A 21,641-nucleotide genomic window follows, 5' to 3' on the forward strand; every position below is an offset into this window, starting at 1 on the left:
AAGGCTAAGAAGCACTGAATAAATTCAACTAGAAGAATGATTGTGGACATGATTGTTGTAGCTGTTACTACTATTGGACAAACGTTTGCTGAGGATTTGTTATGTGCCACATCCTAATTACTCTACTTACATATCTCATTTAATTCTGTTTACAAACCCTGTGACTAGGCACTCTGTTTTCATTTTACCAATGTAGAAATAGAGGCTTAAACTGGCTAATTAACAAATGTCAGCCAGACTCTGGTTCCCAAATCCATCTGACTTCAAATCAGAAGGAAGGAATTATATAGACTTGGACAGCATGATGCATGGAGCTAAGTAAACAATCTGAAAGACATTAAAGCTTATAAGTGGTAAAATTTGATTATATTTTGTTAAAATGTAATTCAATGTAATAGCCTTTTATTGGGTACCAACTGCTATGAGGTATTACGCTAAGACCTAAAACTATTACAATAAATATTGATCATACTATCTTATCCTTATAAAATATATGTTTACAAACAAAAATATTTACAGATGCATGAACAAAAATGATATTACTGACATATTTTATTAGAGGAATATGCAAATAAAAATACTATCAAATACTTAGATAGCCCTTGCTATATACTACCAATCTTCTCAATATGATACCTATGCATTTATTTCTTTAGTCTTCTTAGATATTTGATGTTATAGGTGCTACTATCATTCCCACACTACAGATTAGGAAAACGGAGGCTCAGAAAGACAAGTTCACAGCTCTACAAGTTAACAGAACTGGCCATACACATGGAGAACAAAGAACAGGTAATGATTATTTCCACCTAGCTGGGGAAAGATGGAGTCATGGTCTGGAATCAATTCCACAGAGAGAGGAAATTTAAAAAGGGATGGGGAGGGGAAGTAAAACCAGTCCCCATGTAAAAATCAGAGAAGTACTAGCAAGAATTCGCAGTTAGTATGAGCTGACAGTTTGCTGCAAAGCTTTGGACTCATGTAAGTTTACATTAAATAGAACTAATGACGTGGTTTGACTTCTAGGTGCACAAGTTATTGGTTCTTAGACCTTTGGCATCAGTTTCAACATGTGGCAAGTGTGTACACTAATTCCATCATAGGGTAGTGGCAGAAGTGACGTGATAAAGCAGGAGCCAATCCACAGAGCCTGTCTGGGATACAGTAAGTGCTTACTGGATGCTGGTGTGGAGGACACTGTGATAGGCCACACTATGTCCCCTTCCATAAAGGGCTGGTGGCCACAGCAGCTTGGAGGGCTCTCGGCCAACCTCCTTCAGCACACAGCCCCTTGAGGGATTCTCTCAGGCATAGGCAGAGTGCCACCTTAGTCAAGGTCATGACTCTGGGGCAGCCTGCATCCAGCGACTGACTGTTGCAAAAGTATACAGCCTTCTGTCCATTTAGAAATGAAATCTTGCCATTTGCAATGACGTGGATGGAACTAGAGCGTATCATGCTCAGCGAAATAAGTCCATCAAAGAAAGACAACTATCATATGATCTCCCTGATATGAGGAAGTGGAGACGCAACATGGGGGGTTAAGGGGGCAGGAGAAGAATGAAAGAAACAAGATGGGATTGGGAGGGAGACAAACCATAAGTGACTCTTAATCTCACAAAACAAACTGAGGGTTGCTGGGGGGAGGGAGTTTGGGAGAGGGGGGTGGAGTTATGGACATTGGGGAGGGTATGTGCTATGGTGAGTGCACAGTGTAAACCTGGTGATTCACAGACCTGTACCCCTGGGGTTAAAAATACATTATATGTTTATAAAAAATAAAATTTAAAAAACTTAAATTAAGTTAAATTAAAAAAAAGGTATACAGCCTGGGCCACCAATGCTGACTCAGAACAACTCTGATGGGCACAAATATCGAATCAATATGCTGCACATATTGAGGCCAGCTCTCCCTCAATTAAAAAATAAATAAATAATAATAACTCCGACAGACCATTTGAGCTCCCGGGTTCAATTTGGCATCAACCACACCTGTCATCGTGCCTCACATTTTCCCACTGTGCTGGACCCTGCTTTCTTCCCCTCTCTTCCCCAGAGCGCCCCTTGGTAAACATCTTACATACTAAGTCCCCACCTTCATCGACTTCTCCATCTACTTGGATCCCCTTCCAAGCTATCTTTGAAGCTCATATTGTCCATGTCAGTGGTGGGGAGGCCTAAGGCAGGCAAAACCAGAAGGTCACGGAGCTAGGTTTGTGTCAGGATGTGTGGTAAGTGCTCACTTGTTGGAAGACAGATTCCATCGGATGCCGGCCGCTTGACAACAGGGCTTGCCTTTGGTCCTCTGCATTCCCACTCTTCGTTGAAAATGTTAATTTTTAGTGTATTCACTCTTCCTCCATTTTACAAGATGAGGGAAGACAGCTTCACACAGGTGAAAAGACTTTACCAAAGTCACACAGCTTTCAGGAGTAGCGCTCTCCTTTCTCTCACCAAGATGGCCCATGTGCATACTTTTCCTTCACTTGAAATTCTCTGAGGCTGCATCAGAGTTGTGGCATCTCCTCACAGAAATGTTGTTTTCTACCTTACAGGACCTTGGGAGTCCAGACAAAGGTCTTTTCTACCATCAGCATTCTATCCAATCTCCCAGAGCTGTCAGCCAGAGATGGCCAGGTAAGTGATGGAGCCTTAAAAGGTTAATTACCATTAATCATTATGAGAAGGTGGCTTATTATCAATTCATAAATTCAGAATAAATTTATTTTGCTGACAAGCAAAATGTCCCAATTGCCCTGTGGACCTGGTTTCCATTCTAAAAAATATTTTTTTTTCCTAGATTATGGTCTTTGTATAAACTGCTGTCTCTTCCAACACACTACGTGGAGAAAAACCTAATTAAATTCATAAGTTGGTTAAATTATTCCAAATGTTCCAAAAGCCTTTAGGATTATGTGTGTCTGAGTGTCTGACCTAGATGGACAGTCGTATCTCTATAAATAAAGATGCACAGAGGTTGTTAGCTAACACCTTTAAAAAATGTTTTACAGGAGATTGGCTCATGGGTGAATCTTAGTACAAAAGTTCTCCAAAGCTTTCGTGCAGGATATTTCTGTAAACAAAATGCTTAAATGCTCATGGTTCTAACCTGCAAAACTCAATCTCACTAGACTCAGGTTATAATTAAGGTATTACTAAAACCATGCCTTCCCATCATCATCCAGGATTTGTTGAGTAACTTTTTGCATTTTCATTAAAGGAGGTATGAAGCAAAATGAAATGATCCAAAATATTAAAAATGGGAAGAGTAATCAAGACTCACCATTTGGAATTCTTATTTTATGTCAGGTACTATCTTGCGATGGCTCCTTTTATGCCAGCATGACTGGGCCATGAAGTGCCCACACATTTGGTCAGACATTATTCTGGGAGTGTCTGTGAGGATGTTTTTTGATGAGGTTAACATTTACGTCAGTAGACTGAGTAAAGAAGATGCTCTCCATAACGTGGGTGTGCATCACCCAATCAGATGAAGGCGAGCTAGATCAAAGGTTGACCCTCCCTTGGGTAAGACAATTCTTTGTAGTTGACTGAGTTTGGACAGGGGCATTGGCTTTTCTTCCTCCCTGGGATTTGAGATGAGACAAATCCTGGATCTCAAGCATGCTGGCTTTTCAATGGATCTCCTTGGTCTCAGGTCTTAAGACTGGGACTGGAGCTACACACTCAGCTCTCCTTGGTCTCTGGCTTGTGGAATCACCAGGTAGATCTCAAGGCCTAGCCTCCTACAATATCATGTTAGCCAATCTCCTATAATAAATCTCTTTAGAACACAAACATATTCTACTCATAATCCTAAACATTATACTAAACATTATGTTAAATATTTTATGTAGCTCAATTACTACTTAAGTGTCATTGAGAGAAGAGCGCAATATTATTCTCATTTTACAGAGGATGAAACTGACATGTTTTGTTGCATTCCCTCCATGGTTAGCCACTCATCCAACTCACAACCTTCTTCAACCAAACCTCAGGTTGCAACCACATGTGGAATCCACCTGCTAAAGCTTCTGGGACAAAAGAACTTGAGAGGAAGTTTGGGGGTAGCCATACCCATCTACTGCAAAGTATGAGCATCCCACACACTCACTGCCTGTGTCTGGCTTCCTGCTTTGGTACCTGAAGGGCAGGGCAGAAATTTACTGAGACCTCAGTATGGAGATTTTTGTGCTGTCTTCCCAGTCTTCACTGATGACTGTCTTGGTCCACCCCATCATTTTTTTTTTTTTTTTTTTTTTTTTGGTTTCAGGGAGAGGTAGCATCCGCTCCCCTTTTCCAGGGACAGAATAACATCTAGGAACATTGACCTCCCCTGCAAACCTGCATCCAGTCTTCCTTTTATATAATCAGAGAACATGGGGCTGATGGGTTTGGTGGAGACCAAGCTCTCTGAACTTCTCTCTCAGGAAGCCCTTCAGGGAATGAGTAGCTCAGAAAGCTGGCATTCCTTTGCAATATACTTAGAGTACTTACTAACAGGATCAACATATAAAAGGCATTCCATCCTTTTTCTTCTATTCTTCTTCCCTCCAAGTCTCTTTTCTTCCTTCTCTTTCTCATCCACCCCCCCTCCCTCTATCCATTCAGTCTCTTTCTTCATTGTCTAGCAATTAATTCTAATAACAAATACAAAACCACAGCTCTTATGTTTCCTCTCCCTGTCCCAGATGTCTGAATGAGAAGGATCCTTCCAGCTCTGCTCTCTCTCTTCTGTTCTCTGCTCCCATAGTACCAGAAGGAGGGTATTCTTTCCCTCCACTCCATACTGACTGTGAGGGTACAACAGACACACACTTACTCAACAAAGGTTGTAAGACCATTAGGCACGTTTGCCTGAACATCATGATGAAGACACTTAGTGATGAAATATCTGAGATCTGGGGAGTTTCAGAACATGGTATCACCAGTACTTTTTCTGATGTTGGTACCTGAAACTTCTCTTTTCTTTTTTTGGCATCTGAAATTTTTAAGCCCATTATTGCAGGTGTTCTCAGAACGCCCTTCTGATTTGTTTGGCAGAAGACCTTGTTTAAACCTGAAATAACAACAGATGTCCTTTCCTGTAAAGACTCGCCTTTCAGTCTCTTCATGTCCTGTGGGGGCCCCAGGTGCAGGTTTCAGAAGCAAGTTACCTCAAGGAGTGGACTAAGGCCTCATCCTTCTTGAAGGAACATGCCTTCCACAGGGAGGATGAGTAGCTGGGAAGATCAATAGATTTCTGCATCCAATCTGCCCTCCATTGCTCGTTCACAGTGTAACCCTGGAAAAGTCTCCTTCCCCTAGGCTGGGATTTTCAGATCTCCAGATGAGGCGAGGTAGTAATCTTCTGGTTTTAAAATTCTGTGATTTCATACACTCTTCTTCCAAATGAAACCCAAACCCACTTTGCTCATATTCCTTCTTTCATTAAGAAATACATTTAAAGAACTTAAATTGATAATGTAAGGCAATGCAAGTATCTATATGATAGCTATTAAAAACGTTTTTGGAAGATATTTTATCAACATGGGAAAATGAACAGGAGAGGATCTTAAAAGGAATATAAGAAAATATATAAAGTTCTATGTGCACAATGATACCCGTTAAGTGGGAAAAAAAAATGATAAATGAAGTCAAGACAGAGAGAGAAAATTTACTGAACGATTAACACCTGCTTCTGAGATGTGAGATGATGTGTGCTTTTTATTTTCTTTACTTTTGCAGCAGTTCCCAAATTCCTCAAAGTGACTGTGTATTCTCATCAGAGGGAAAAAGGTACTTTTTTTTCAAAGAGGCTATTTTTCATTTGAATTGGGAGTGATTTTATTTTTATTATTTATTTATTTATTTATTTTTAAAAGATTTTATTTATTTACTTGACAGACAGAGATCACAAGCAGGCAGAGAGGCAGGCAGAGAGAGAGAAGCATGCTCCCTGCTGAGCAGAGAGCCCAATGCGGGGCTCGATCCCAGGACCCTGGGATCATGACCTGAGCCGAAGGCAGAGGCTTAACCCACTGAGCCACGAAGGTGTCCCTTGGGAGTGATTTTAAATCAAATTAGAATATCACAGAAAAGCCTACTATTTAAGCTTTTCTGTGTCTTTCCTTTATGATTAAGTTCATGTGAAATGTATTCTACTTTTTAAGAAAAGCAGTGTGTCCATCATATTGTATATTTAGATATGCAGGTACTTATTTTAAAGTTGCTCATGGAGCTGATTTCCAGATATCCAATGAGCTTTTGTGAGAAATCTCAAGGAGCCAAGAGGATAAGCTGGCATGAGGCAATGATATTAAAAAGCTTATTTTTATTCCCTCTAATGGAGAGAAATGCAAAAGCATCAGTGACCTCAATTTTTAAAATTCATTCTTCAAAATGGATTTCTCAATGTAATTGTATTAAAAATTATAATTTATCCAAATTCCTCTACTCTTGGAAAACTCTCAGCAATTAGTGCTCTGGAACCTGAACTCCCTCACAGCCATCACCGACTCGCTTGTTATTTGCTATGATAATGCCCACACCTTCATTCCTGCCTCTGGCCATGACGCCAATCTCAACCTGTTTCCAGAGAATGTGAATTGTGTTTGATAAGGACATATGTGTGCAGGAGGAAATCTGAGGGAGATATTAGGGTCAAAGCAGAACCTTGCTTTGCAAGCCAATTTTTTTTTTTAATTTAATATATTCCTTTAAATTCATTCCTTGTGCCGGGAAAAAAAGATTTATTCAGAAGAAGCTGCTAAGGTAATGAGAAAATACAAATCTTTTGGCTGATTGTGGAGATTCCTAAATGATACAGAGAGAGAAACTGAGCTCAGGTTACCAGGTAAGCTAGGACTCAGAGGTCACAATCAACTTTCACTCCCAATTCCTCTGTAGAAGCATCATATTCTCTAAGCCTCATTTTGCCCATCTGTGATGGAAGCAAGGTGTTTCCTCTATCACAGGGTGTAGGGAAACTTAATGGAATCATGGTCATGAAGAGCTTTTGACAAAAGCCCCATCCTGATATAATGTGGTATCAAGACTAAACAATTATCTTGCCTGCAGCCTAGAAACAATTTTCCTCTTAGGCAAGTGTAGACAGAATGATGCATTGGGTCTTCGTCATCTTTGCATACCTGGACTGAATGCACTGGAAAGTGGTTTTCATCCAGCATGAACTCTCTGGGATGTGAGATATCGCCCTCCAGGAGGACAATGGCAGATGATGGGCTAATCTCTGTGGCTGCCTCTTGCTGTCTCTGAGAATATAAATCTCACCTTTCAGGTAAATCTCAAACAGCACTGTTCGAGAAAAGGCATATTGAGACTAGCCTCTCCTCTGACATGGGTAGGTGGGGTGACGGCCCCAGGCCCCTCAGTATGGAAACACCTTCGATATAGAGTCAGTTGGAACCCACAAATTACAACCCTATTTCCACACCTGGGAGCTGACCCTCACCAGTCAGCATCTCCTTTCTAACATCTTTAGATTCCCACTCTCTTCTGTCTTGGACTGTGCTCTGGATGACTGAAAATGAGGTCAAGAAGGAGAGATGTTTTCCGCTTAAACTGCCTCAGCTTAATGCAAACCTTCCTGAAGCAGCTTCTCTTTCCCATCAGTTTCCACCAAACAATCCATAAATGTTGACTCAGTAACAAAGCTGCTAGAAGGTGAAGTTACCAGAGGAGGTGTGTCCATATAGAAGGCACATTACAGATGGAGTCTGGACGGCCTGGGAAGATTTGGACTGTCAGAGAAGTGTGGCACACAGTCCTGCAAAGTGGGCATGACCAGGTGTGTCTTGGGGATAGGGAAGCCTCCACGTGCCTTCCTGGAAGAAACATTCCACTCACCCACTCATTTACTTTCCATTCAGTCAACATTTACTCTCTCCTTACGGTGGGTTAAAACTGCCCTAAGTGTGGGGGTTGAGGCAGGGGAGGGGGGTGATGTTTCAGCCACAGACTGCCTTTGAGCTTCTCCTGGGTTTAAACATATTATCTGAGTGTCATGTACACGGTAGGGCAGGTGTGGGACATAAAGAAGCAAAACCCATCCCAGTTGCACTAGGCTTAGCACATAACATAGGAGGTAATTGTTGAGGTGATTTTTGCGATGGGTGTATGGGGGGAGGGCAGGAGAAAATAACACAGAGAGTCAAGAATTGCTGTAGGAGACAGGATGGGGTATTGGAACAGGTTTTCAAGCAAGAAGCTGATAATATTGGAGATGGGAGGTTAAGAGATTCTTAGATATGCACATTTGCTGAGATAAAGATTCTTCAAAGGATACTAGATTTTCAAGGATAGAAATTTCAGGTGAGTCCCAGGTTTTGCAGGAAGCACTGACAACCCCTCCCCCAAGATTAGTATATTGCTTTGGGCAAGATAATAGAAGACCCAGGAGACAAAAGTATCCACAGAGGGAATGCGAATTCTTCAGAGGCTTGCTCAACACAGGATATCTCCGTATAGAACTTACAGGCAGTGAGGCAGGAAGGTCACCTCGCTGTGTAACCCCCTGTTTGAAAAGATTATTTAGCAGCATCCCTAGGGATCTGAGTGTAATTTTGTTCAAACTTTATTTAAAAATCCACCTCTATGACGACCAATTTTTACTGGCCCCTTAGGTGATAACTTAAGACAGATTTCTCTTTAATGGTTTTATAACTATTTAAGTCTCCAGCTCATTCATCTCATTTTATTTCCCACATCCATAAAAGGAGGCTGGGGTTCTCACCAGGGAAGGGAGAGGAAATCAGGTACCTGGAAGGGAGGGGAGGATTCCTAAAGCCTCTCTGGCTGGTTGTGATTCTTCCTAGGGTATCATCTCCTTGAGGTCCCTGAGCCTGAGCATTTCTGGGTTTGTGGCTGGTGACCTCTAAATGGGTATCTTAATTCTGATATTAAATGACAGTGTGACCTTGAGGAGTCATTAAAACACTACGAATCGGTTTGTGCACCTGCAAAATGGAGATAAGCATGGTAGATACAGGGTGTGACTCAAATGAAACAGCCGTGAATGTGCCCTAGGAAGGTGAGCAACTGAAAACACAGACTATCTCTTGAGCACTGATCAAGACATGCCATGCCACAAAGGGCCATAATCAGCATTTCCATCCTACTTTCATTTTTGGTCCACCATGTCTATTTCCTCCACTATCTATAATCATAAGAAAGAACTGGCTACTATATATGCTGGTTCTTCAAGTTTCCAAAGAAAAGAGATTCCAGGGAGACCAGTATTCAGCTGGTTGGAAGCACATGCACTCTCCCGTTCAGGGCTGTTCCACAAACACGCCTACTTCAGGGTTCACGTGTAGGGATTAATCTGTGTGTGCTGCAAGTATACGCGAATCAATTCTGAATTCATCAACAACATGAGGTCTCCGAGGAAGCGTACCCCCGTGTGCAGAAAAGTCAAAGGGTCAAAAGGAAGAAAAAAATTAAACTTCTCCATGGGTGCATAATTTTCCATTAGCAGAAGACCCAGGACATCTCTTCTTCATTGATCAAGCCACAGTCATTGTCTAGAGTTATGGGTGAACCAGTGTCCTTCTAACACCAATGGTGGGGCATATCCTCTGTTGAGAAAAAGAGACTAGAGCCAGGCTCTGCGAATTTTAGAACCTAGAAAGGTGGAAAGTGAATATAAGACACTGATCCTACTGCCAGTAAATGTAGCTCAAGGCTGAATTTTCAAACTCTTTCAACCTTAGCTAAATATAACTCAGAGGTTTGAATTACTATAAACTCATGTTGCATTTATCCACAGGATGAGGGGAGGGTCACATACTAAGTGCTTTTCCACACCCAAAAAAGTCCCAGGCCATGAATTCATTCTCTTTTCAGAAAATTTTGCCAATGTTCTTTTAGTTGTAAATAGCAGTGATATTTCTATTAAATTCATTTTCTCACTTGGTGGCATATCTATTCCAAATGTGATCTCATTATCTACAAGGAGGCAGATTCCCACTGGACCCCGCCAAATTAGGCCATCAGACTCCCTTGTTTATACCTTTTAAACTCATTCATATAGGAGCAACACTATCTTGTCCTTCGGAGAGCAGAAACTCACCAATCCACTCTGCAAAAGGTAAAGAAAAATGAAGCTAATATTTCTTTTGTTGAGCCCGTATTTACTGCCTCACCACCATGCGGCTCTTTCTGCTACATTCGCCGATGGGCACCAATGCACAGCCTTTTGTTGCAAGTGCAGCTTAATGTGCCCACAGATAAATCTTCTGCCCTGCTCTGTATCAAAAACATTTTGCAAATCTAGGAAAATTATTTGCCACAGCTTGGTTTTGTCTACTAATTTTTTAATGTACATGAAATATTCAGGGTGATTTGTGAGGCATGAAATACCTCTCCTGAATCCATCCCGACACCTCCCCCACCAAGAACACATTTCTAAGGGCTGCTCATGTCCATCTGGAGCAGAAATCTTCCATCTAAATTAAAGATCTCCTTGCTGAAAGGACAGAGGATGGAGCAGAGAGTCTCTTCATGGCTCTTTATTCTAGTCTTTAGCTTTCCTCCTCTGCTTCCTAAATGGTGTCTGGAGTCTAGGTAACTCCTCTTTTTTTCCTAAAGATTTTTTATTTACTTATTTGAGAGAGAGAAAGAGTAGAGCAGGAACACGAGTGGGGGGAAAGGGGCATAGGGGGAGGGAAAAGCAGACTCCCCCCTGAGCAGGGGACCAGACACAGGGCTGAGTAGGGAGCCGGATGCAGGGTTTGATCCCAGGACCCTGAGATCATGACTTGAGCCGAACCGATGGAGCCACCCAGGCACCCTCCTCCTCCTGATACTTTCCGCCCCCTGGCATGTTTCCTAGGATGGAGAATTCCGAGCTGGGACAATTTTTCAACTTCACGGACTCTCAACGGAAGGTCTTTCCCTACTCAATGCATTTGGAGGTGAAAACGAAAGCATGAAAACAAAGTTCTTCGAACGTAAGAGAAGAAAACGGGACTCCAAACAGCTAGAGTAAGGTCACGGCTTTCAGGCATCTGAACTGGACCCATGAACATGGCGCCTCCATTTTAACTGTCTGGTGTGATTCCAAGAACAGGACCTTTTGTTCAGAAATTGGGGCTTGATTTCTAGATTTACCAGTTATTAGTGAAGAGACCAAAGAGATTTCACTTAAGCTCTGTGCACCTCAATGTGCTCTTCTGAAATGTGGGGGAAATGAAGGTTACTGCCATAGAGTCACTGCGAGGACGAAACGAGTGTGTACCGATGTCCAGAACAGGACAAGGGCTCAACCAAGATGAATTTCCTCCCTCCCCTCTACGTTCAGTTTTGTAATCACTCTTTCCACTCCACTACCCTACGTTGCAATCAAAAAAGCTTTCGTGTGGGAAGCTATTGGGCAGGCCATTCACACGGAGTTCTCAAATCTGATGCTCACAAGAGGGCACCACATTGGGCCCTAGTATTCCCACTTGACAGAGGAAATACTGAGGTTACAGAGATTAGGGAAATTGGCAAAAGGTATACTTTCCCCACATCATAATGCCAAGATTCTAACCCCAACAGTATTGTCCCCAAATCTATCTCTGTTCTTTCAAATACTCCACTGCATTCTTCAACCTGCAGGAAGAAAAAAAAAAAAAAATCCCTAGACTGTAACATCTCCATTCTTTTTCTGCTACATTGTGGCACTCTCTCAGGTTGCTCTGCATGTCTAATCAGATGCCTTTGGGGCTATCCCACTACACTTGAATTTCGTAGAGTTTTATGAGCTACATATCTCTCACCAATTAATTAGAGATTTCTTACATTGTTTTGAGATATTTCTTATCTCCATTTTTGCCATATGCACTCTGTTCTTGCCTTTCTATTTTTTTTTTTTTTTTACATATCCATTCCCGTATTTTTATTATCTTTGATGGCAGCTTAGGATTTTAGTATCCAGCATTATTGGCCATTTGTTCTCTGCTTTATTTATTCATTTATTTTCTTCTCCTTCTACTTCTATTTATCACTCTAGAGCTTTGCTATTTCTTCAGTGCATTAAGTTATTAACTCCATCTATTTCTTTCCTGTCTCCACCTACAATAATATGACTTCACATATTCATTCCGTTCAACATTATCTACTGGAAATCCAATATCTGCAGCGCTCGTGTTCCCTTAGCTCCCGTATGCTCTTATTTTTAGCCTAATTATGAGCATATTGAAGTTTTGATCATGATTTTCCAGGTTTCCCCTTCAATGACTTGAGTCATAACCTCCCTAGTTGCCAAGTCTGGAACTTTTACCTCTTGGAAATCTGAATAAAATATTAAATTAGAAAGCCATCCTGTGTATCACAAATATTCTGCCACTATTACTTCCCTTTTTCATTCTCTGCCATCTCAGCTACATTTGGTAATTAGAAATGACCCAGTTTGAAGACCCTTGTTTTTCTGTTCTGTTGTGAAAATGGATTTTCACTGTGGTTGGGTTTTTCAGCGTGCTGACCATGTTTGGGGTCACTCCCAGCATGGTACGGAATTAGAAATGAGTCCTCCAAGGCTCTTCGAGGATCAATTTGAAAAAGTGGCATAGAATTATGGAATCTAAAAAAAGGGGCGGGGGATATTTGAGAATGATCGTATACCATCTCTGCCATCCTGAGGAAGTCCCTAATTCTGCTAAACCTCACTTTTATCCCTACTAAACAGGACTACAGAAGTAGATACCTATCGTATGGAGCTATGGCAGGGCACATACAAGTCAGCATTTTGGAACAAGTCCAACAAAACTCCCGGCACAAAATATCTTCTCAAATAAATGTCAGTTAAATAGGACACTCGTGCCCCCTCCCCCCGTACTGTTGATCCCTAACAAGAGTGGAATGCCAGCACCATGGGACCAGTCGGTCTACAGCTGACCCAGTGGCAAATTTATAGGTGTGCCCACTCTACCACATGACGGTACTGATTCCTGGAGTGTTCTTTCAGTTTTGGGCAGAGCCCATATCACAGTTCAGGCAGTTTACTCAAAACTGTTCTCCCGTGGAGAGAGCCATCATCTGGCTCCATCCAAAGTTCATCCATAGTCTCCTGTCTCTTTGTCTCTTTTAGGACACTTAGGACACTTTCATTACAAGTGTGAGAGTTCTTCAGATTTTTTAATAGAGTTCCCAAAGTACTTCCCCAACAACTTCAATAATACCTCATGGTTTCTACAGTTTCTAGCCCCTCCCTCAGCATCCTCTTCTCTCACCTCTGGATTGTTCCAATGTGTGAGGTCCCAGATCTGACTAAACATTTCAGGAACAACTACACAGTGCAGAATGGAACAGCAATGCCATGTTTCTTATTCTGGATGATCTCTTTCTCTTTGCAAATCCTGAGAACAAAATCACTTCTTGAGCAGCTACGCCCAGCAAGAATTCATTTTAACTATGTTTTTAGTCAGCCAGAATCTTCTGTTTCTTTTCCTGCATCTACAATCGGAAAGTTGAATTTTGGGATCCAGGCTCAGAACCTCACATTTAGCTTGGGTCCACCTGACTCATGGGTATAATCCACTGTGATTCCAAGAAATCGAAGTCCACACATGGCATCCATTGGCCCATTTTACAAATGCCTTTCTAGTACTCAATTTGAGATGCTGCTTCAGGCTCTGAGGACACCACTGGTCAAGAGGACACATCTTGTCTTGCACGAATGGAACTTAGGGTAAATAGTCACTAAATTAACTTCAACAAAAATGATAAAAGTGCTGGCAAAGCAGCTTGTCACAGGAGCCTGATTTAGTCTAGGGGGATCCAGGAAAACTTCCTGTGGAAATAATTTTGATTTCTAAGCATACGGAAATCACTTTGAGATGTAAGGAATGAATACGAGAGTTCCATGCAATGGGAAAGACATGTGGGAAAGTCTTGAAGACAGAGCACCAAGACAAATCAAAGGATCTACAAGGAGAACAAATATTAATGCAGGTAGGAAGAAAAGAGGGGCATAGCTAAGTCTAGGGATAAGTCAGTGTTTTATTGCAAAGGGATGTGTAGGTCCATTAAGGATTTTGGTTGTTTTCTTAAGAGCAATGAGACATTACTACGATGGGACAGGGTGGGGGACATGATTAAATTTATATTTAAAAAGGCTCATTGGGCAGCTGAAGTATGAGGACATGAATTGAAGTGGGAACAAGAAGGATACATGGTAGCTGGTGATGGCAGCAACAGTCAGGCTGAGTGACGGTGGCACAATGGTCATGAGTGGTGGCAGTGGAGAGAAACAGAAGTGCATAGATTCAAAAGTGCATTTCAGTTACTGGACTATATAGAACACCATCATTGCTTTGAAAACGGGGGAGAAAGGAAAAGGTATAAAGGATGATACCCAGGTCTCTGATCTGTACATATGTATGGATGTTAGTACTATTCACCAAGTTTGGGAAAATAGGAAGTAACAGGAGCTGTGAAAGGAGAACACGAACTAAGTCTGAGCGGTGCCGAGTCTGAAGTTCTCACTAGCTATTCAAATGGATACCCAGAGCTGGGTGTTTATTCTTCTTTTTACCTTCCTTCTAGCTGCAAAGAAGCTAGTACACTTTTGTGGTCTCATCATGGGTCCTGGTTTCAATGACCAAGTATGCTAATAAAGCTACAGTGGTGCTCAGGGCACCTGGGTGGCTCAGTTGGTTCAGCATCTGCCTTTGGCTCAGGTCAGGATCCCAGGGTCATGGGATCGAGGCCCGAGTCAGACTCCTTGCTCAACGGGGAGCCCGCTTCTCCCTCTCCCTCTGTCCCCCACCCCCTTGTGCTCTCTTGCTTGCATTCTCTCTTTCAAATAAATAAATGAGATATTATAATAGTACTCCTGATAGTGTGTTCATGTATGTCAATGTGTGTTTGTGTGGGGAGGGGTGATGGGGCAAGAGAGAGAAAGTTTAAGTTGATTTGCATCGATCTTGGTTTTCTCTCGGGTTTGTTTTCATGAAGATTTCCTATAAGCAACACAAGAATCTGGTTTTCCTATACTAAATATGCCTTAAAAAATCTTATTTAATGAGCTACTGCTCACACCGGACTCCTAGACCCTCACCTGCCAAGTTGATTTAACCAGTCAGGTATCTTGACAAAGTAACTGCCCAATTACCACATTTTTATAATTGCTACATTGGGGGCGTTAAGCCTGAAAAATATGCATGTCCACGACCTCAGTGCCTTCTATATTTTTCATCCCTCCATTCTGAGTTTGAAAAATTGGCATGAAAATTGTTTTCTGACACTTCTTTTGAACCCTTAAATTATGTATCTATGACTAATAGCGATGTCTCAGGATGTTCTTGCAGAGAGGAGATCTAGTTTGAAAATCTGTCCTTTGTTTTTCATTCTGTAATTTCCTAAAAAGATCAGTTCAAGGGCATCCTTTGGCCCTTACTCTCACTGCCATACACATAAGCCTACCCCACCACACTCCTAAAATGCAATTTATTCATATTAGCAGACAGTTTATTTTCATTCAGCATCTACGATACGTTAGCAGGGCCCTCCACCTTGAAAGAATTCACCATGGGGTTTAAAGCAAAGACAAGGCGCATGCTGCCCATATCAGACACAGGTGCCCTTTGGAGGCAAGGTGCCCCACAAGCTCCTGGTGGTGAAGGCTGTGGCAGGAGTCCTGAGCAAGCCACATTGCATATGAAGTCACTCATCACACGTAGAACTGTGAATGAAGTCATACTGGGTCCCAAATATTCCTTCCTGTGCCTGATTCCTCTGGACTCTGTCCAGGCTGGCCTGCTCCCTTTAAACCATACACCTTCACTCTACAGACCTCATTCATAAACCAGGCTCTGAGAGTCTCACACTCTACGGTCCCTCTCCTGAGCCTTTTTCCTTAACCAGTCCCGTACTTGCAGTTTCAACCTGAGAGCAACATGCAATCAGAATCCCCCCATCCTCAGCCTGGACCTCCAGGTATTTTGATTCAATCAGTTGCTTTGTCCTAACGCTTAATCTGACTTCTTACTTTCCTGCTTTTGTACCCAAATCCCAGTAATGCAGATACTGACTTCCCAAAATGCGGCTCTCGCTGTGTAGACACAACCTGCCCCCATAAAGTGAGGTCTCGACAATGTTCCCAAGCTCCATGCACACTGGTCACTCACTACCTGGACACACTTGCCCGGCATCCAACCACCTGAGAGCTGAATCTCACCTACACACTGACCTACCCCAGTCCCTCCTTTGTCCCTACTGAACTGATTAGTCCTTTTATTTGGTCAGATAGTAAGTTCCCCCTCACTACACATGATCAGAACCTGAGCAACCTGTGACGGGAGTGATTCAAGCATCAGCCGAAAGATCAAATTAAATTATTTTTGATGCCTCTTCTAATCTTGAACTTCTGACTATATAAAATACACCCTGTAAAATATGCAGAAGCAAAGTTTGCCCAAGACATGCTATTTTATGCAATGTGATTCAGAACTCTTATTACAGGATGTGAGCTATTGAGCCATGTTTATATAGGAGGATTTTGTCCTTTACTAAGTCCTTTTCCCTACAGGGTAGATTTTCAGTGAAGATGGCTGCCTACCTATCTGGATGCGTGAGGGACCCTCTCTGACAATTTTGTAATGCCTATTTGTATCACAAGATGGCTTACTTTATCACAGTCCTCCCCATAGAGATATTGAGGTGGTGTTCTATGTGCCGTGCATTCCTTCTTGTCTTGCTAAGGTTCTGTGGCTTTCTGGTCCCATGGGATAATGTCTGAAGTCCTAAAAATGGCCTTCAAAGCACATGAGGACAGGTCCCTCCTCCCCTGCAATTCCGCTCACATGATGCCCCCATCTGGAGCAAGGCTTTGAGCATCCCAAGCTGGCTATACTTCAAGAAGCACATCAAGTTACCTAGAACTTTCTTGGCTTTGCCCTCAAGGATCCTTCTGGTTTGGATTGTCTTTGCCCCCCACCTCCCAGTCAAAATCCCACTCTTCCTCAGCATTTAACTGGAATGTTATCTCCTTTATGAAATGTTTTTTAAATATGAATTCTCTTCCTCTATAAAAATTAGTCCTTGCACTGCCTAGTTTCTCAAAACCAATGGTCTACTCTTAGACCTTATCTCACTGAACTGAGATTTTGTTTGCTTCCCTCTCTCTCAGTGAGCTCCCTGTAATAGAAGTTCAGGTCTCCTTCTATACCTCCTTCATCCATCCCAGTTCCAGGCATTGGTAAGTACACGGCACATGTAAGCTGAGGAATATATATTAATTGATTAAAAAATAAAGTACAAACCAAATCTCCAAATTGTGTCCTAACTGCTATAGCCACGGATAAAGATATTCGAAAGTACAGATTTCTTGCCCATTTAACAAGACACAACTCTAAATATTCAAAGATAACTATTTCATCACTTTTCAAAATTATTGGAACTCAGGGTCCTGAAGGGCTTTTCTTTATCTACTCAAAATCAATCTGAATTTCAAACTTACATCACCAAAACATTATGCCCTCGTGATCTTCAGCAGCTTCAAGGTTAATTAAGCCCTTGAAACTCTCTCACCAATACTGACGGTGTTTCCCAGAAGTCTAAATTATAGCCCACAGATGCCAGAGAGATGACAGGACCATTTGAGGCCATTGGGGATGGACGTCTAGGGGAATCTCGACCATTTCTTGTATACACTTGATGGACAAAATCTTGGCAAATGGGACAGTATTTTAATCTATATTAATCACTTTGAACTTTACATTGGCTAATGAGGCATGTCATCTGCCAGCCTCTGACAAAGTCACAATATTTTGCAGAATTCTGCCAAACAGTGACATAAGGAACCACCTGAGGGCCTCCGTGGCTGTCAAACACAGCCCAACTGTCTCAAATCTCATTCACATTCTGACTCTGTGAACTGTGCCTCTTAATTATCTACCTACTTGCCTATCTTCCTCCCCTCTCTTCAAGGCCCTCAGGACTGGTCATGGATTCCATACTGGGATGATGAGGAACAAGTTCTTAGTGATGAATAACAGTCCAGAAGTTATCAATAATATGTTCTTTTGAGGGAGATAATAGTGGATTAATTTCCTCATTTTCTGGCACTGATTGATTTGAGATAGTCCCAGTCCTCCAGGAGACTTAGTTTTCTCATTTGAAACCCTCTCTTCATGGGAGTGTCTAATGGCTAAAGGAGGTACAGCAAAAGGTAACTTTGGACCTGCAGAATCAGTTAAGGTGAGAGCTCTGTTCTTGGTTTCCCAACATTTCTTTCCAAAGAGATGTCTAAGCAAAGACCAGACTTCAATTTGGAAAAAGATTTAAGATGCTGCAAACAGGAATCATCTACTTATGGCTGTATTTCCAGCTTCTTAGAGGCTGCAAGACATAGAATGAAAAGAAGAAAGGAGGTCTTGTGGATTTAAACCTACTATGTGCCAGAAACTTCTATGATCATTTTGCATATATTTTTCCATGTAAACCTCACAGTTCTCCTACAAGGTAGCTGCTATTATCTTTACTTTTCAAAAGGTGAAAGCAAGGCTCTGATGCTGAAACTGCTTATGATGTGAGATCTCAAAGTTTATTTTGTAAGTGCCAGATGAAAGCCTAGATACATCTGTCTGCAGGTTTATGTTTTATTTTTCCAAAGAAAAATGGATAATGAGTAGAGACTAAGGTTCTCTCTCCTGAAGTATGTTCTACATGATGTTAAAAGGAGTGACAAGATGGGACATTTTCTGGGATTAGCTTAATTTGGGAACCATTAGATTACACAAGCAAATAAAATATATTCTCCTTTGGCTGGAATTTTCAGAGCCTTGAATAAGTGATTACAGCTAACCTCAAGTCTTCTACAGTATGAAAGAACTACTATATGTAATCCTTTTCCATAGAACATTCTGGAATACCGTGATCTAGGGAGATGATTGTCGAGGACTTGTTCATCTGTTCCACTAAAGGGTCTAAAATTTCAGTATAGTCTACATTATTTAATAAAATAACCTCTGACCAAGTCTGTCCTTTGGGTGCCTATACAATGCCCATTAATAAATCTTAAGAGGCAAATAGATATCTTCAGCAAATATTATAGTGGTGTTTTGTGAAAGGCAGATCTACGCAAAACATGCGTTTTCCTGTAGTATTTTCTCCTAGTCTCTTGTGCACTGCATGGCTCCTGGGTACCAGAGCCCCAGACATCCAACTGCTGTAAATCACCCAAGAAAGGTGATCATTAAATAGATTAAAATGCATGGAAATTACCTAAATGTGGACCATTAGATTAAATGAAGCAGCTACAGTATAATGCCCTGATGGCTCCAGGAACTTTATTTAGATTATAACTGTACCAGTGTTGTGCAAATCACATGATTAAGGGGAATATTACAAATCTTACTACTCCCCCTCCTTCCACTAAGGGTTTGCAATTGAAATTCCTCCAAGGCTTAATAAACAGTTACCTCCAAGAAGGCACTTTGAAACTGACTTTCTAGACCAATCTGCATTTCGATGTGGTTCAGAGCAAAACCTTATCTCTGTGTGGCATGTTTGCAGGAATAACAATGTTTAAATAATGTCTGAAATGGAGCATAAAAATCCTTTGTAACTCAAATGGACATATTGAGAAATCTTAAGCTTCAGCTCACATTACCTTTTTGATATTTCTTTCAAAGACTGACAGTAAGACATCATCACTTGCAGAAAGTAACTCTCCAAGAGCCCTGTGCATATTTTTTGATGTAGTTCTCGCTTGCAAACTCTCTTCATAACTCTAATAAATGCCAATTTGGGGAGCAGGAGTGGTTAGAGTTTTAAATTTTTCATGAAATTCTGTGTGAAATTGAAGTAGTCTATTTCTTTCTATCCTGATCACTGAAGAGAAAGGCAATAAAAATAGCGTACATGTGTGTGCCTTCAAAAAACACCTCTTAATTGGAGTCATTTAGAAAGCTCTGGGTTAGATCTTTTTGACGGAGAAAAACCATCACCCAAGGTGGGCTTCTCTCTCCTTCATCAAGTGCAGTTTTGTTCTCTTACTAGATCGTTGCATTTTATTGAGGCTGAATGCAAGAAAGCAAAGGGAAGAGAAGGGAGCCCATATTGGTGAAGTGTCTTTTGAGTGCCAAGTACTGAGCTTGGTGTCCTTCCTAAGGGTAAGAATTTAATCTTCACACAACCTTCCAGGCAGACACTGTGGACTCACTTACCAACTAATAAAACTGAAGCTTGAAGAGATTAAGTGATGGGCTATGATGGTAGAATCAGCTTTTGAACCTGTTACTATCCTGAGTAGATCCGTGCTCTTCCCACTATATTCTGCTATTCCTTTGAGGGTCACACCTGTGCCAAAAGAGAGCACCAGTCAGCAAAGTCATGAAACACTGGGACTGCTGTGTAGGTGGGAGCTTTGTTGGTAGATGTGAGAAAGTGGACCTTGTGACTAAGCCTACATCCCTTTTGCAAAATAGAAGAAGAACGGGGCGGGGGGTGGCAAAAGGAAATAAAAAAGTACTCAGGTACATCAGGTACTCTTTTAAGCATTTTATACACACTATCTCATTTAATCCTCATGACCATCTCATGAAATGGCTGCAGTTCTTTATACTTTACAGATTTAAAAAAATTGAAACTTGCAGAGAGATAAGCTGCTAAAAGTCGCAGAAGAATGAGTGATAGAACTATACACAAATCTAGGTTATGTGAACCCCAATCCTACTGCAGAAGCACAATGTACTCTTTAAAAGCTATAGAGTAAAACAAGCATGGGTTTTCTCTGATTATTTTTCTTTTTCATTATTTGCTTATTTATTTTTGTTCACCTATATTTTTAAACAGTTTTACTGAAGTATAATTCACTTATTATACATGAACCTTTTAAAGTAAAAATATAACGTTCTTAGTAAATTCAAAGGGTTGTGTAACCCTGTGAATAACCACAATCTAATTTTAAAACATTTGTATCCTCTGAAAAGAAACCCTATACCCCTATAGCAGTGTACTCCCTATTCTGCTCCCAATCCCCAGTGCTAGACAAGCACATGTCTACTTTCTTTCTCTATTGCGTGGCCTATTCTAGATACCTCAGATAAATGGGACCAGAAATGTGTGGTCTTCTGTGACTGGGTCTTTTACTTAGGGTGTTTTCAAGATTAATTCTGTTGTCACGTGTATCAGTACTCTGTTGTCAGGTGTATCAGTACTCTGTTACTTTTTATTGCCAAATAATAGTCCATTATATGGATATACCACATTGCCACATAATGGTCCATTGTATGGATATGCAACATTTTATTTATCCAACCATAAATTCATAGATATTTCAGTTGTTTCACTTTTGACTATTATAAATAACACTGCTCTATGTATGCATATGTAAGCTTTTGTGTGGATATACATTCTCAGTTCTTTTAGGTACATACCTGAAAGTGGAATTGCTGGGTCATATGACAACTCTGTTTGACATTTTGAGGAACTTTCAAACTATTTTCCAAAGTGACCGTACCATTTTTACATTCCTACCAGGATCGTATGAAGGTTTTAATTTCTCCACATTTTTACCAACTTTGTTACTGTCTGTCCTTTTGGATTTAGCTATCCTAGTGGGTCTGAACTAGTATTTCACTGTGATTTTGATTTGCATTTCACTCATAACTAAGAATGCAGAACATCTTTTCATCTTTTCTTTCTTTACTTGT

Source organism: Mustela nivalis (genome assembly GCF_964662115.1).
Source record: "Mustela nivalis genome assembly, chromosome: 18".
NCBI classification, from domain to species: Eukaryota; Metazoa; Chordata; class Mammalia; order Carnivora; family Mustelidae; genus Mustela; species Mustela nivalis.